The sequence below is a fragment of the Culex pipiens genome, chromosome 3, assembly GCF_016801865.2.
Source record: "Culex pipiens pallens isolate TS chromosome 3, TS_CPP_V2, whole genome shotgun sequence".
Taxonomy (NCBI): domain Eukaryota; kingdom Metazoa; phylum Arthropoda; class Insecta; order Diptera; family Culicidae; genus Culex; species Culex pipiens.
The window spans coordinates 90,076,329-90,092,105 of NC_068939.1; the positions used below are offsets into that span (position 1 = coordinate 90,076,329).

At 37.5% G+C, this 15,777-nt stretch overlaps 1 protein-coding gene across 1 annotated transcript in view; it reads right to left on the minus strand.

Annotated features, from left to right (window-relative positions):
* The window catches only part of LOC120422275 (mucin-19), a 476,122-nt gene that overhangs the window by 23,398 nt on the left and 436,947 nt on the right, over positions 1-15,777 (minus strand). The window lies entirely within an intron of this gene.

Consider the following 15,777-nt stretch of genomic DNA (forward strand, 5'->3'; position numbering starts at 1 on the left):
CTCGACAAATTTTACCCTCCACTGGCTGGTTTAACGAGGCAGGCAGGGTAGTGCATTTTTGAAAGAAACAACCGTGCATGTTAAATTCCAAAATTGAACACTTTTATCTCCCATTTGGGAAAGCAGCTCTCCACCGAATGCATTCCTCCAAGGTGGGGTTGGGTACGTACTTAACGTGCGCCATGGACGATACATCGCCGAAGCCGAGCTCATTATGGCCGAGAAAAAGGGGCAGCATTGAACCAATTCCACTATCAACGCGCGCCAATTTAAAACAATCAACATAATCCGCTGGCATCTGCGGGTGTGCGATTAACCCTTGATGGGGCATTTAAAACCGTTTCAAAAATTGTGTGCGTTACTTTTGAAATACTTACAAAAAAAAATATATAAAAATATCATTTTTATTTACTAAAAACACAAATTTTGATGCATGAAACATTTTCACATTAACTGACACAATTTGGATCTTCTGGTAATGGTAAGAAATTTTAAGATTTTTGTTTATCCTGTTTCAAAATCAAAACAAAAAACTTATCTAAAACTTATATCATCAGTTGGAGTTTTTGGCGTTCTCAAATTTCCGAAAAAAAACAGCATTTTGCATTTAAAAAATCCAAAAAAAGTTTTAAAACCTTTGCCTTTTTACGTTGATATACTGAAAAAATCGTTTTAAAACTTGTAATATATTTTCTCTACTCTAAAAACAAATACAAGAAATTGTTCGCTCTACAGCATTGCCTTGGCGTTCTCGATAGCAAGATTCCTACTCGAAACTAGGTGTCCGAAGGTTTGATTGTTGAGGCAATTGCAAACCTCTTTTTACACCTGAAGCTTCCATCCACGCCGGGATTCGAACTGACGACCTTTGGATTGTTAGTCCAACTGCCTACCAGCGACTCCACCGAGACAGGACCCAGGGAGACGACTCCTACACCTGGACTGAGCTAACGACCTAACCTCTAGGTTGGACCGAGGCCAACATTTACTTCCCTGTCCGACGGAAGGCGTGATAAGACAAATCTCGTCTCGAAAAATGCCACCAAAAAAACACGAAACACGGAGAAAAACATCAAAATTCTCATAAAATGACATGTCTTTCGATTTTTGATAATTGAGAAACGGTAAATGGCGATGATTTCAAAACAATTTTTGAACTTTTTGTGATGAAAAATATGTTACTTCGGAATTTTACACCAATACACCATCACATCGGACGTCTAATTTGACACAAAAGTCCTTTGAGAAACACGTCTTGTTTTTTTTTATTTTTAGGAAAATTTAATGTACTTTTCAAATCTGCAATAACCCAGAAAGGCCATTTTTTAATTTAGAAAAAAAAAATCATTTTAAAATTCCGTGTTTTTTCTAACTTTGCAGGGATGTTTTTAAGAGTATAACAATGTTGTACAAATTGTAGAGCAGAAAATTACAAAAAAAAAAAGATTTATAAGCATATGGGGTTTTCTGGCAACCATCACGAGATAACGCGATTTTACGAAAAAAAAAAGTTTTTAAAAAGTTGGTCGTCGTTGATCATGGCCGTTCATGGTCACCCGAAAAAACGACAAAAAAAAACAAAATAAGGAACTTTTTTTCGTAGAATTTTTTAACACTTTGTCAACACATACTACTCAGCATTCAACAAGTTGCTTGAATAAACAGCGAAAATTTCTTTAAAAATTACATATGAATTTCAAACTAAAAATTAAATACGAAGCCTCAAAAATATGTCGTTTTTTTTTCTTTAAAACACTCCAAACATAGAAAAGCTCAGCAAATTAGGACCAACATTATTATTGTCAATATTAGCCTATAAATAATGTTTATTTTCGTTCAACAGAAATTTTCATGTTTTAAAAATTATTGCCTAGAATTTTTTTTGTTAGATTTTTAATTCAGAATTTTACAAATTTGATTCAAAGTTTAAAATAAAAAAAAACTGGTTTGGCTTCATCCATAAAGTACGTCACGCTAAAATCAGCCAAAATTTACCCCCCCTCCCCCCCTTTGTCACGCTTTTCCTATACTTATAACATGCAATGTCACACTTCCTCAGACCCCCCCTCCCCCCCTAGAGCGTGACATACTTTATGGATGACGCCTTTATGCATTTTCATGAATATGGAACGCGCATTACTTTTTGTAATCCATATTTCTACTTGAGATAACTAAGACTTCCAAGGATCTTTTTTTATTTCATACGTTCCGGTTTTTTTCAGGTTTGTGAACTTATCTTTTTTTCTATTTGTTCAAAACTTTACCATTTCCTATTAACAAAAAAACATTGGAATTTTCAAGTATTCAAGTTTATATTCAATTCGATTTGTTTTTAAAATATATTTTCTTATCAGAGTTATAATTTATTCTCATTTTTTTTATTTATTTTTAGCGGAGGCAGACAAAACATGAAATTAAGATCGAAGTCTCCTTTAAAACACTCTTCTGGCAACTACAAAATAAAAATTATGAAAAAAAGATATTTTTAAACCTGCAAAGGATAATGATTTGGATTTTCCATTGACTTTCAATAAAGTTATAATAGTTCCAAAATGTGAGCAATTTTTTTCAATTGTATCCTTTCTCATCTACTTTTCTTAAAAAGTTTTTTTTTTTCATTTCATGATCATTAAGATGGAAACAAATATGTACCAGGTTTTTTTTTTATTTGTGGATCTTTGAAAAACTCAAGATATACACCGCGCGGCATTTCAGAATGTGCCATAAACATTGTTGCCAGCGATTTTCTGCACTTTTAGTGCAATAAAAACATACCTGGCAACAATGGCAAGCGATTCGAAAAAGAAGATCAATTAAAACAAAACACGCAGTATGGGATTTGACAGCGCGCATTTGCCGAAAGTGCGGCGCGTCGTTTTGAGGCTGGTATGCCGCGTGTCTTTTTGGGCAATATGCACAATACAACCTTCAGCACTTGTCTCAAAATCGTTATTTACATAAAAAAATAAATGAAAATTCTGGCCAACAATTGCTTCAGAAAAACAAAATTTGGCCCGTCGAAAGGTTTTACAACCCTGACGTAAACACTCAGAGTTACCGAAAAACCGTAGAAAAGAGTAATTAAATTTGAAGATCTGGCAACTCTATCTCATGTTATGAGCACTTAAGAGATACTTATGTTTTTTTTAATGTAGTTGATTCTTTGTAAAAAAGAGTCATAAAGTTTGATGTTCATTGTTTCAATGTTCAAATATTCTTTGAAGCAGGATCATTTCAAATCTGATGAAAGTAGTGTTAATGCGACAGCATAAAAAAATCCTTGGTCACTTTTTTTTAAAAACATTTTGACATGAAAAGTGAGAGAATAGCATAAACAACGTTGGAGGAGTCAGTTATTTGTTATATTCAAAAAGAAATTAAAAGAACAAAACATACATTTTCAGATAACTATGGTTTTAATTTTTTTACTTGTTTCATGTAACTTTGCCAATGTTTCAAACTTTTGTCTCGTTTTGGGTAGAAATACTCCTTTATTTTGCATCTGCAGTAGCTTTGTTGTTCTTGAAATTTTTTGTTGATACAATCACAAAAAAAAATGTATCTGAAGAAATGATGAGCAAAAACAACTGAACAGCTTTCTAAGTCATAGAAAAATGACTCAATAATTAAAATAAGGACCTTATACGTGCAAACGGATATAATTAGAGGTGGTAGAATAGGCCTAATAAAAAAAATCAGGAGGTAAGCCAAGGGTTTCACCTCTATTTTCCGCACTACACCAAATCACTTCAAGATCGCCCTAATGCACGCACACCGGGCGTGTATTTTTGTTATCAAGGCGCGCGCAAATTGTCGTCATCGTTCCGGTGTTTGCAATCGCTAACATAAGCTTGCAGTCAGGCGGCGACGGTGACTTTCACTGCAGCGGGTGATACCGACAACGGTGGTCGTAATCAGAGATGCATTCGTGAAGCGCCAATGACGCGGGACTGTTCAAGGTGGTGATGTTTGCTGATGGAAGGACCCATCAGCGATGCAACGCGTGTTCATGAGCTTTGCAAATATTTGCTAATAGTTGCGCGTTCAGAGGTGATTCATTTTGAATATATCAGAGAGACTTGTGAAGTGAGTCAAACCAAGCTTCTTTTAATTCCAACTCAATTTTCGAAGAAGTCCCACGTGTGCACCAATTTCTCACTATTGCCGCAGTAATGAACACGCTGACCTCATTCAGTCGCGACTTGACCACCTTTTGCGGTTGCAGTTTCTGCAAATAAACAGCCGCCGCCGCCGTCGTCGTAGTTATTTTTTCGACCATAATTGTTGCTGAATTCGTGATAAAACTTGGAGGTCCGAAGAAGTGGGCAAAACCAAAAAAGCTGCAGATATCGATACTCAAATTGCCCTTGCCTTCCGAGAAGTGGCCAGCTCGGGGTGATTCGCTGGAACCAGAAAACGATATTAAAACACGCACTTTTTTTTTCGAGGTTGTTGTCGTTTTTAATAAGAGCCAATCAGCGATTTTTTTTGTCATCGGACGACGTTTCCTAGGAAAAAATGTCAGTTCTCGTGAAATGGTGTTATTATTGTCGACGCACCATCCAACTGCAGCGCTGTTGGTCATATTGAGGTGACAGACCACACCGCAAGTGACCTGCAGGGTGACCAACACCAGCTGGACGATTGACGCGCGTTGTTGATTGGGTGCAAGGTGGAACACACTGGAGATTGAATTTCACTACTTGCAGGTTTCAGCGTTGCAACAAGAACAAGCTTTCGATGAAATGTCCAATTTAATTAGCCCCAGCATATGAGACACCTTTAATAAGTTGTTGGTTTGTCGAAATTTCATGAATAAGGTTTGCACCTTTGCCGAACAACCTTTCGTGGAAATCTCTAAAGACGCTTAATTGTGATATTTACCAGCGATCAACATCCATCAGCATCGCTTCGTTACGGAAAACGTCGGTGTGAAAGTCATTTCCCAGGAAAAGCTAATGAAATCAGACTCGACAGATTTCCCGCCCAAAATAGCGAATGATTTGCCTAATTCTCGTCAACGACCTGCTCCGCAACCCAGAGCGGCAAATTTATGAAATTTGCTCACCAATTAACCTTAGCGCACGTAGTCCACCTTCTCCACCGCCTCCTCCACGTGGACAATTTCAAGGCACGTGGCTTCTTCATCGCAAAAGCAAAAAATCAGCAAACCTTCAAAGTCTGAGATTTAGACGTGATTTGCTGTTTAGCGCTTGTCGATTAACACCAATGGCATGTAAGTACACCAGCCGGCGTGCATAGTTACGAGTCATTAAGCACTGTATCGAAAGTGTTTTGTCGTAATGGCAGGCCTCCCGTTTATTGTTTTTGTTGCAAGTTTGGGTAATTAAAAACCGATTAGCACAATGGAAAAGGATGACTTTCGCGAGTGCGCGCTGCATGTGCAAAGTTTTCACAAACGCAACACGGTGTAGCCTGATTAGGGGGTTGGGCTGTATTAGGTTCAAAGTTTGTTTTACAATCTCAACTAATTTGTAAGGCATGTAGTAGACTTTTAATGGTTTATTTATGACCATCAATCAGTGTTCCATGGTTCATTAAGTTACCAAGAATTATCTGGGTCGAACAAAATAAATTCCAAAGCTTCCGTTTCTCCCGATTTTGCCAAAACTTAAATTGTAGAAATATTATTATTCACATTCAGTCCAGACTCGATAATCTCAAATTGTTATTATAAAAATAACTTAATCCACCTATGTGGTTGATATCAAACATGGGTAATATGATGGTTTTTTACACAAATTTCATCTATTTTTTTAGATTCGGAATAAAAAAATACATAACTATCACTTAAGTGGTCATAACTCGAGGCAGGGTTGACAGATCTATAATGTTTTGGACTCGTTGGAAGGGTCTTTAGATTACCTAACCAGCGATGGGGCTAATGATGGATCCGGACATCGTTTACATACATTTAAGTGAGCTCCGGGTATATATGAAAACACATTTTTATGCATAGCTTTTGAACTACTTATCGAAACTTCAAACAATTCAATAGCGATTTATGAGACCCTAAACCAAGTCGAATGCAACCGGTTTGATCAAAACTTTTGTCCCTGATCACGAATCCGAGGTCTTTTTTTTGATATCTCGTGACGGAGGGGCGGTACGACCCCTTCCATTTTTGAACATGTGAAAAAGAGGTGTTTTTCAATAATTTGTAGCCTGAAACGGTGGTGAGATAGAAATTTTGTGTCAAAGGGACTTTTATGTAAAATTGGACGCTCGATTTGATAGTGTACTCACAATTCCGAAAAAAAACGTACACAGCTGAAAAAGTAGAAATCCAGCTGCGTATAAAAAACCTGGGTGTGAAATAAATATTGCATTATTTTATGCAATTTTATGTGATTTTACACTCTGAAATATGTAGCCCATCAGTATGGGAAACCTACTTGACCGAAATGTCAAGCTCATGTATGCGTTTATCCTTACAGCTTTTTATCGGTCTGATGGCCGAGTGGGCTAAGGCGCCAGTCCTATCTGTTGGTGCTGGGTTTGAATCCCGTCAGTTGCAACTTTTTTTTGTGTTTGCAAAAAATGTACATGCAATGTGTAATATTAAGTGTTTATTTTGACGAAGGTGATGTGCATGCTTTTGGATGCGATTTTTCCATCGAATTTTTTGCTGTGTATATTTCATCGAAAAAAAAAACACTTAAAAAGTTTTAAAAACTCTGCCATTTTGCATTACTCGACTGTAATTTTTTTAGAACATGTCATTTTAAGAGAAATTTAATGTACTTTTCGAATCTAAATTGACCCAGAAGGGTAAAATCGCGATAACTCGTGATGTTTATGAGCAAACCCCTTATGTTTATACATCAAAACTTTTGTAATTGTCTGCTCTACAACTTTGTACAACAATTGTACAACAATGCAAAGTTAGAAAAAAACACGAAAATTTAAAATGAAAAATTTAGTTCAAAATGAAAAAATGACCTTTCTGGGTCATTGTAGATTTGAAAAGTACATTAAATTTCCCTTAAAATGACATGTTCCAAAAAAAATTACAGTTTAGTAACGGAAAATGGCAGAGTTTTTAAAACTTTTTTAGTGTTTTTTTTTTCGATGAAAAATACGTTTTTTCGGAATTTTGAGTACGCCATCAAATCGAGCGTACAGTCATCCCACATATTCGGAACACCCACAAATTCGGAACACTTTTGTGATAACTTGTCAATAACATGCCAAATGCAGCTTTTCTCCAGATCCTACTGAATTTAACTGATATTTTCACAAAAAAAGTTATCAGACCATGGATAAAACATCACTAAGCTTGAGTGAAACTGGTTGCAGTGTGTGAAGTCATTATTTTGTTACAAATATGTCCTCCTGGAGAGATCCAAAGTTTGTTTACATCCGTATGAAAAAAGTGTTCCGAATTTGTGGATTTCAAGGGTCAAAGTTTTTTTTTTCAAAAACTTGATATCAGAGTAAAAATTTGCAGTTGTTCGATACAGCATTCGAAAGATCGCATGAAAAGCTTTCAAATGAAGGTAAAAGCAAATAATTAAGTTCAATTACCGATTTGCTATGATTTTTTGAACATTGGCCGATCTGTAAACTGTTCCGAATATGAAGGATGACTGTACAATTTTACATAAAAGTCCCTTTGACACCAAATATCTATCTCATCACCGTTTCAGGCTGCAAATGATTGAAAAACGCCTATTTTTTCGCATGTTCAAAAATGTAAGGGGTCGTACCACCCCTCCGTCACGAGATGTCCAAAAACGGACCTCGGATTCGTGATCAGGGACAAAAGTTTTGCCCGAAACATACCTATTTTCGGAAAAAAATGTAGCCTTAAATGAACTTAAATCCAACTTTCAAAATTTGGAAGCAAACAGTATCAAAAAATGCTTTAAACATTATCACAGTTATACTACAACCGGTAATCTGATAAATAACCAGGAATTTATGAAAAAAATCCTAAGGTTGGTTATCTTTTTTCGATGTGTGGTTCAAAATTTTAGATTTGCAAAAAGTTCAAAAGTGCCCTATTTGATAAAGATAAATAAATAGATGTTATCCAATGTATTTTGAATTGAATTGAACAAGTTGTTTTAAATAACAATTGTAATTTCCAGCAATCATTATTTGTTTTTTAAGTAAATACAAATGAAAAATTAATCCGCCATGTCCAGACAATTTCTTACCTATCTCATCAGTCTGACAGTTCGACTTGCACAACCCCCAACTGTGGAGCTGCTACGTGACACGTCCAAAAATATGCAGCTGCATTCATTTTCAATTTTCAACTCCATATGGGACTGGCTGCACCTTCAGCCAAAAAATCGTCCCGCAACAACAACAGCAAACAAAAATAAAAGCTGAGCAGCGCCAGTGTCATGCAGCCAAACCGCTGTCATCGTCTGTCTCGTTATTGTCTGCAATATATTTTCGACAAATCAGTATGTTTCGAAGCGTTTTTTTTCTTTTTTTGCTGCTTGCATCACAAAAGACGTCCTTTTCGGACAGCCCCTTCTTTCACCCCACTCCAGTGACAATTACACTTCCAGAACACCCTACTTACCACCCACCGATGTTAAGCACACAACAGCAACACAGCCACACGCGCCATGTTTATTGACTTTGGCTGTCTGGTCTGTCTGAGTTTAAATTTGCGCTTTGTCAGCGGTCGTGCGGAAACAACAAACCCGCTTTAAAAAAAAATCGACGCAAACGCGAAAACATCGCGCGTCTGAAAACTGGACTGAATGACAGACAGGACGCGAGAACGCGTCGGACAAACGGACGCGAAATAAATCACCCAAACGTCGATCATCGCCGGGAGACTCGGAGACTTGGAGACGATGCAGTCAAGTGCAGCGAAATGCAGCTTGTTTTGAAGAACGGAGCTGTGTATCGTATTGCAACTCATTTTACTTGATGAATTGTGCCTTGGGAGTGAGAAGATCGTTTTTGGCGATAAGCAACAAAGAATCGATCCAAAGTACACCGAAGTTGAATTAAAATTCCTTTAAAATTCAATTCAATATTTTTTTCAAATTTCAAAATTTTGTTGAAGATTTAAAAATTAAAATTTAAGAATTTGAAGAATTTAAGAAGCCGGGACCCGTGGTGTAGAGGCAAGCGTGGTTGCCTCTCACCCAGTCGGCCTGGTTTCGATCCTAGACGGCCCCAATGGCTTTTTCCGAGACGAGATTTGTCTGATCACGCCTTCCGTCGGGCGGGGAAGTAAACGTTGACCCGGTCTAACCTAGAGGTTAGGTCGTTAGCTCAGTCCAGGTGTAGGAGTCGTCTCCCTGGGTCCTGCCTCGGTTGAGTCGCTGGTAGGCAGTTGGACTAACAATCCTAAGGTTATCAGTTCGAATTCCAGTGTGAAAAAAAGGTTTGCAAATGCTTGAACAATCGAACCTTAGGACATTTTTCTTTTAAGTATAATATTGCTTTGAGTATTCACGAGAACTTTTTTTTTATTATTGCAGAATTTCACAAGATTTTGATAATTTTTATCTGACACGTTATTGAATTCAGTAGTAACTGTTCAATAGGCCGAAACCTTGATTGTAAACAAGCAGCCTGTCCAACTCACTCATAACGTGAACTGTCACTTGAGAAAAAGTGACAGACTGTTTGTTTACAATCAAGGTTTCATCCCGTTGAAAAGTTACTAAGGAATTCATGTTTACAAATATATCACAATCATTGGGTTTTCATATATCATTTTTATATGGGTAATTATCTACCAACTCACACGAAATCGGGTAAAGTTGCCCCGACCTGTCTTTTTGCCTTCCTCACTGAGGTAAGGCTATAATCCTGCTCGAAAAATGAACTTTTGAAAAACAGCTCGTAGACCTATATTCATGTATACCTATCGACTCAGAATCGAAAACTGAACAAATGTCTGTGTGTGTGTGTGTATGTGTGTGCGTATTCCCCTTGGTGCTCAAAATTCTTGCCAAGTTTTCTCGGCACTGGCTGATCCGATTTGAGCCAATCTAGTTGCATTCGATCCGGTTTGGTGCCCCATACTGCACTATTGAATTGTTTGAAGATCCGATAAGTAGTTCAAAAGTTACGTATAAAAAAGTGCCAGAGTTGCGAATCGGATCTCACATAAATGCATGTAAACTTTGTCCAGACCCATCACCCGACCCATCGTTGGTTAGATTATCAAAAGACCTATCCAACGAGTCCAAAACATTGAAGATCTGGCAACCCTGTCTCAAGTTATGACCACTTAAGTGATATTTATGTACTTTTTTGATGCCGGATCTTACTTAAATATATGTAAACTATGTCCGGATCCATCATCCAACCCATCGTTGGATGGATCATCAAAAGACCTTTCCAATGAATCCAAAACATTGAAGATCTGGCAACCCTGTCTCGAGTTATGACCACTTAAGTGATATTTATGTACTTTTTTGAAGCCGGATCTCACTTAAATGTATGTAAACTATGTCCGGATCCATCATTCAACCCATCGTTGGATAGGTAATCGAAAGACCTTTCCAATGAGTCCAAAACATTGAAGATCTGGCAACCCTGTCTCGAGTTATGACCACTTAAGTGATATTTATGTACTTTTTTGATGCCGGATCTTACTTAAATGTATGTAAACTATGTCCGGATCCATCATTCAACCCATCGTTGGATAGGTAATCAAAAGACCTTTCCAATGAGTCCAAAACATTGAAGATCTGGCAACCCTGTCTCGAGTTATGACCACTTAAGTGATATTTATGTACTTTTTTGATGCCGGATCTCACTTAAATGTATGTAAACTATGTCCGGATCCATCATCCAACCCATCGTTGGATAGATCATCAAAAGACCTTTCCAATGAGTCCAAAACATTGAAGATCTGGCAACCCTGTCTCGAGTTATGACCTCTTAAGTGATATTTATGTACTTTTTTGAAGCCGGATCTCACTTAAATGTATGTAAACTATGTCCGGATCCATCATCCAACCCATCGTTGGATAGGTAATCGAAAGACCTTTCCAATGAGTCCAATACATTGAAGATCTGGCAACCCTGTCTCAAGTTATGATCACTTAAGTGATATTTATGTACTTTTTTGATGCCGGATCTCACTTAAATGCATGTAAACAATGTCCGGATCCATCATCCGACCCATCGTTGGTTATGTAATCAAAAGAACTTTCTAATGAGTCCAAAACAGTCTCAAGTTATGACCGCTTAAGTAACATTTGTGTATTTCTTTATTGAGAAACAAGCCTTACCCGACAAAATACGTTCTGCCTTTTTTTCGTTTGTTGACGTTTTTAACGTTTTTGCTTCTTCAGCCTCCTGTGATCTAAATTTGATTTTACGTAACTTTCTCCATATAATCTGCAGATTTTCCGGAATCGGTTCCAGAGTGGCCAAAGTTATAACTTTTTGGCGTAAGAACCTATCTTGGACTTATACGAACCCAACGCAACAAATATCACCTCGATCCGACGTTCCGTGTTGAATTGATTCGCGTTCGAACAAAACCGTCGAAATTTTTTATATATATACAGCAGTTCCATATGAAAGTTAAAGAAAAAAAATAAAAGTTCTCCGATCGGGCTCAAAATTTTTCTGGGGGTTCCTTGGCCAAAATAATTAGACCCGTATTTTTTTGTTTGGCCATTAGGGTGGCCTACGCCGTGTTAGGGTGGTCCGAAAAATGGCCATTTTCGTCGATTTTCACAAAAACCACTTTTTTCAAAAAATCATAACTTCGCTCCATTTCAACCGATTTTAGCTGTCTAGGGCGCAAATTAAAGATGATAAGTTGGACTTTCAAGAAAAAATAATGTCGAGTTTCAAAAATCTAGCCTAACATTTGAACAAGTCTTATGAAAACATCAAATGCCGTTTTGACGGTGTCTGGACCAAAGAGCCTATATCTGAAAATATTTTTAACGGATTCCTCGAACAATTTTACATAATATATCAAAAATTGGGTGAGGTTCATTAACAGGATTCAGAGATATGATTTTTTGAAAATAAAATCCGGGTTTTTCGACGCGCCGCGCGCGAAAACGAGAAATTGACGAAATCGGCAAAAAATCAACTTTTTTCACTAAAACTGCGATAACTAGAAAATTTCAGCGATGACCTATAGATGTTAGGGTACCAAAATTTTCGTAATTGAAATACGCAACTTTTGGTACCCTAACATTTATAGGTCATCGCTGAAATTTTCGAGTTATCGCAGTTTTAGTGAAAAAAGTTGATTTTTTGCCGATTTCGTCAATCTCCCGTTTTCGCGCGCGGCGCGTCGAAAAACCCGGATTTTATTTTCAAAAAACCATATCTCTGAATCCTGTCAATGAACTTCGCCCAATTTTTGATATATTATGTAAAATTGTCCGAGGAATCCGTTAAAAATATTTTCAGATATAGGCTCTTTGGTCCAGACACCGTCAAAACGGCATTTGATGTTTTCATTAGACTTTTTCAAATGTTAGGCTAGATTTTTGAAACTCCACATTATTTTTTATTGGAAGTCCAACTTATCATCTTTCATTTGCACCCTAGACAGCTAAAATCGGTTGGAATGGAGCGAAGTTATGATTTTTTGAAAAAAGTGGTTTTTGTGAAAATCGACGAAAATGGCCATTTTTCGGACCACCCTAACACGACGTAGGCCACCCTAATGGCCAAACAAAAAAATACGGGTCTAATTATTTTGGCCAAGGAACCCCCAGAAAAATTTTGAGCCAAATCGAAGCACTTTTATTTTTTTTCTTTAACTTTCATATGGAACTGCTGTATAGATAAAAGATAGATAGAAATTGTGTACAAACCCATCATATCACCAAATGTTAGTGAAAAGTGAGGAAGGCAACAACCACATAGGTGGATTAAGTTAGTTTTTTGATCCGTTTTTTGATATCTCGAGACGGAGGGGCGGTTCGACCCCTTTCATTTTTGAACATGCGATAAAAGAGGTGTTTTTCAATAATTTGCAGCCTGAAACGGTGATGAGATGGAAATTTGGTGTCAAAGGGACTTTTATGTAAAATTGGACGCCACATTTTTCAAAATTTAACAGTTTTCCATTTTTTAAAGTGAATAGTTCAATATTTGTGAATTTATTATTGTTTTTATATATATATTTTTTAAAATTTGCTCCATGTTCCATTGTTTTATTTGTGAAAAAAGATTGTTTTTATTTTAAATATTTTTGGTGACTTCTGTGTTTATTCATTTGTTGAACTAAAAAGCTTTTTAAAAAATCTTTTTGATTTTTTTTGATGTTATAGATTTTTTTTTATATTTGAACAATGAGATTGTTTGTGAGATTTTGCTGTATACTCTAAATTTTAGCATTCTGTCAAACAGGAAAGTTTTTTAAGGCTTTGCATTCCATTTAACATTTAACATTTTCAGTTTAACAAACCGTCAGTGGGGGTGACATTGGGTCTGGGGAGTGAGATTGGCTCAAAGTATTTTTTTACGGATTTTACCATTTCTCAGGTACTTCTCAATGAAACTAAATTCTGTTAAAAGGGTTGTGCAAGGAACACCTTAAGATGACTTTGCTTAAAAAATCTCGTTCCTAGTACAAATCCTGTCATTTTAGCAGCTGTCTAAATTTGAGGTACGTTATTGGGCAAAAATTACCTCTCGAAAAATCTACTTTTTAATATTTTTATTGGAATTGCTCGAAAGGTACCCAAATGTTTGAAATTCTCTATTTCAAACATTGTAGCATGTCAAAACGAATCTCTCGAACAAGAAACACTGTTGGATGACTAGTTTTGACGCTATCTTTGTATTTGAGCATCATTTTAGTTTCATTTGACCCAACGTCACCCCCTCTAAGGGCTGAGAATGGGTCAATTTTCAAACGATTGCCATTTAAGATAGAGTCCATCAAATTACACCATATTTTGGAAAAATGTTAGTAAACCATCAAAGAACAATTTTACGATAAAAGATTTTCGATGTTATTTAAATTGTTTTTGTTATTATAAGAAATTACGAGAGGTGTATCGTTTTTTGACCCATAGTCTCCCCCACTGACGGAGTATAAAGTTTTATAAAAAAAAAATTGTGGAAAGTTTATATGATTGGAATGATATGTTTTCTCTTGATATGAAAACTTGATTTTATTCAATCAAATTTTGATATTTTTTTTATGTATTTGATACCAAAAAAAAAAACAAAATGGTTAGGGAGGAAGAATCTTGACAATTGGCCAAGGGGGGAATCACCGACCCCCCCCCCCCATAAAGTGTCCACGTGGTTTATGGATGGTCCCTGGCCAAAATAATTAGATCCGTTTTTCTTGTTTGGCGATTATGATGGTCCTACATCAAATAGGGCTTCATCCATAAAGTACGTCACGCTGAAATCAGCCAAAATTTACCCCCCCTCCCCCCCCTGTCACGCTTTTCCTATATTTATAACATGCAATGTCACACTAGCTCAGACCCCCCCTCCCCCCCAAGAGCGTGACATACTTTATGGATGACGCCTAGGGTGTTTCCCATCTTTAAATAAAAACATAACTTCGGGACGACTGAACCAATTCTAGCTCGCCGCATTGCAGCTTTTATTAAAAAACATATTATTTAAGATATGATATTATTTCGACGCTGTCGTGCTATCTTGTCGCATGTCGCTTTTTGACGTTCCGAGAAAACCCCGTTTTAATGTTTGACCTTGAAGAAACAAAAACTAGATCACGCAATGTAAACTATAACAAACACGTTTTGTTTGGTTCACCATTCTGTGCACTGTACCGAAGTTTGGTTGAATTTGATTGCCGGAGTCCCGAGTTATAACTACAAATGTTTACGGTAGTCGGCCATGTACGTGTGTCAAACGCGTTCTGACCTGAAATCCCTTTGGCCAGCTGTCGCACTTACATCAATTTTCAGGCTGTAGATAGCACTACAAGATTAAAAAACTTCTTTCAATTGACAACAATGCACGGAGTTTTTTCGGTTTTTATTGAATATCTCAGGATTGAAAACGAATTTTGGGGATTTGTGAAGGTCAAAAGGTGAGGCATTGAGAGCTGCACAAAATGGCGTTCTTGACTCAATTTGGCCTACAATGCACGTGCGACAAGTTATCACGACAGCGACAATTTGCTTTAAAAACATTTACTTGCCAATAAGACAGTTTTGAACTAATTCAGCAGTCGATCGGAAATTTGACACCTCTCAATTCAGAGCCAGACACGGGTGCGTGAGTGTGTCGCGCGTCTACTTCAAAATGAGCTGGTGCCACCGTAGGGCGGGGTATCGCCGACGCCTCTGTTTTCTCGTTTCGCCCCACATCGACGACCAGGGGTCCAACAACAAACGGGCTTCCTGTTTGCGAGCGCGCGCACAATGACAGCTTAAGGGGTAGAGGCTGGCGTGGTGACAACAACACCTTTCGCGAGGGGTCCACCCAAAGTGCGTGTGAGTATTTTAAGCAGCAGCAGCAGCAATTGAAACGCAAATTGAGTGCATGGGACGACGACGACTTCTTAATTAGTATGCAAGTGCAGCTGCATCGCTTTAAATTGTAGCAAACTTATTGTTATGGATTTTTATAAATAAAAATAAGCCAAATGGGCTGCTGCTGAACACAATGCCAACGTTGCTGACGGTGCAGACTGTCATTCCAGCGCGAGTGCAACGAAACGTCAGGGCGGTGGCACGTGCACGTGTGTGTGTGGGGGGGGGGGGGAGCTGGCACTAGAAGGTCACACTGCTGTCGAACGACTGTGACGACGTGCTGACTGGGTAAAATATGACGATTATAACAGCGAGGACGAGATGG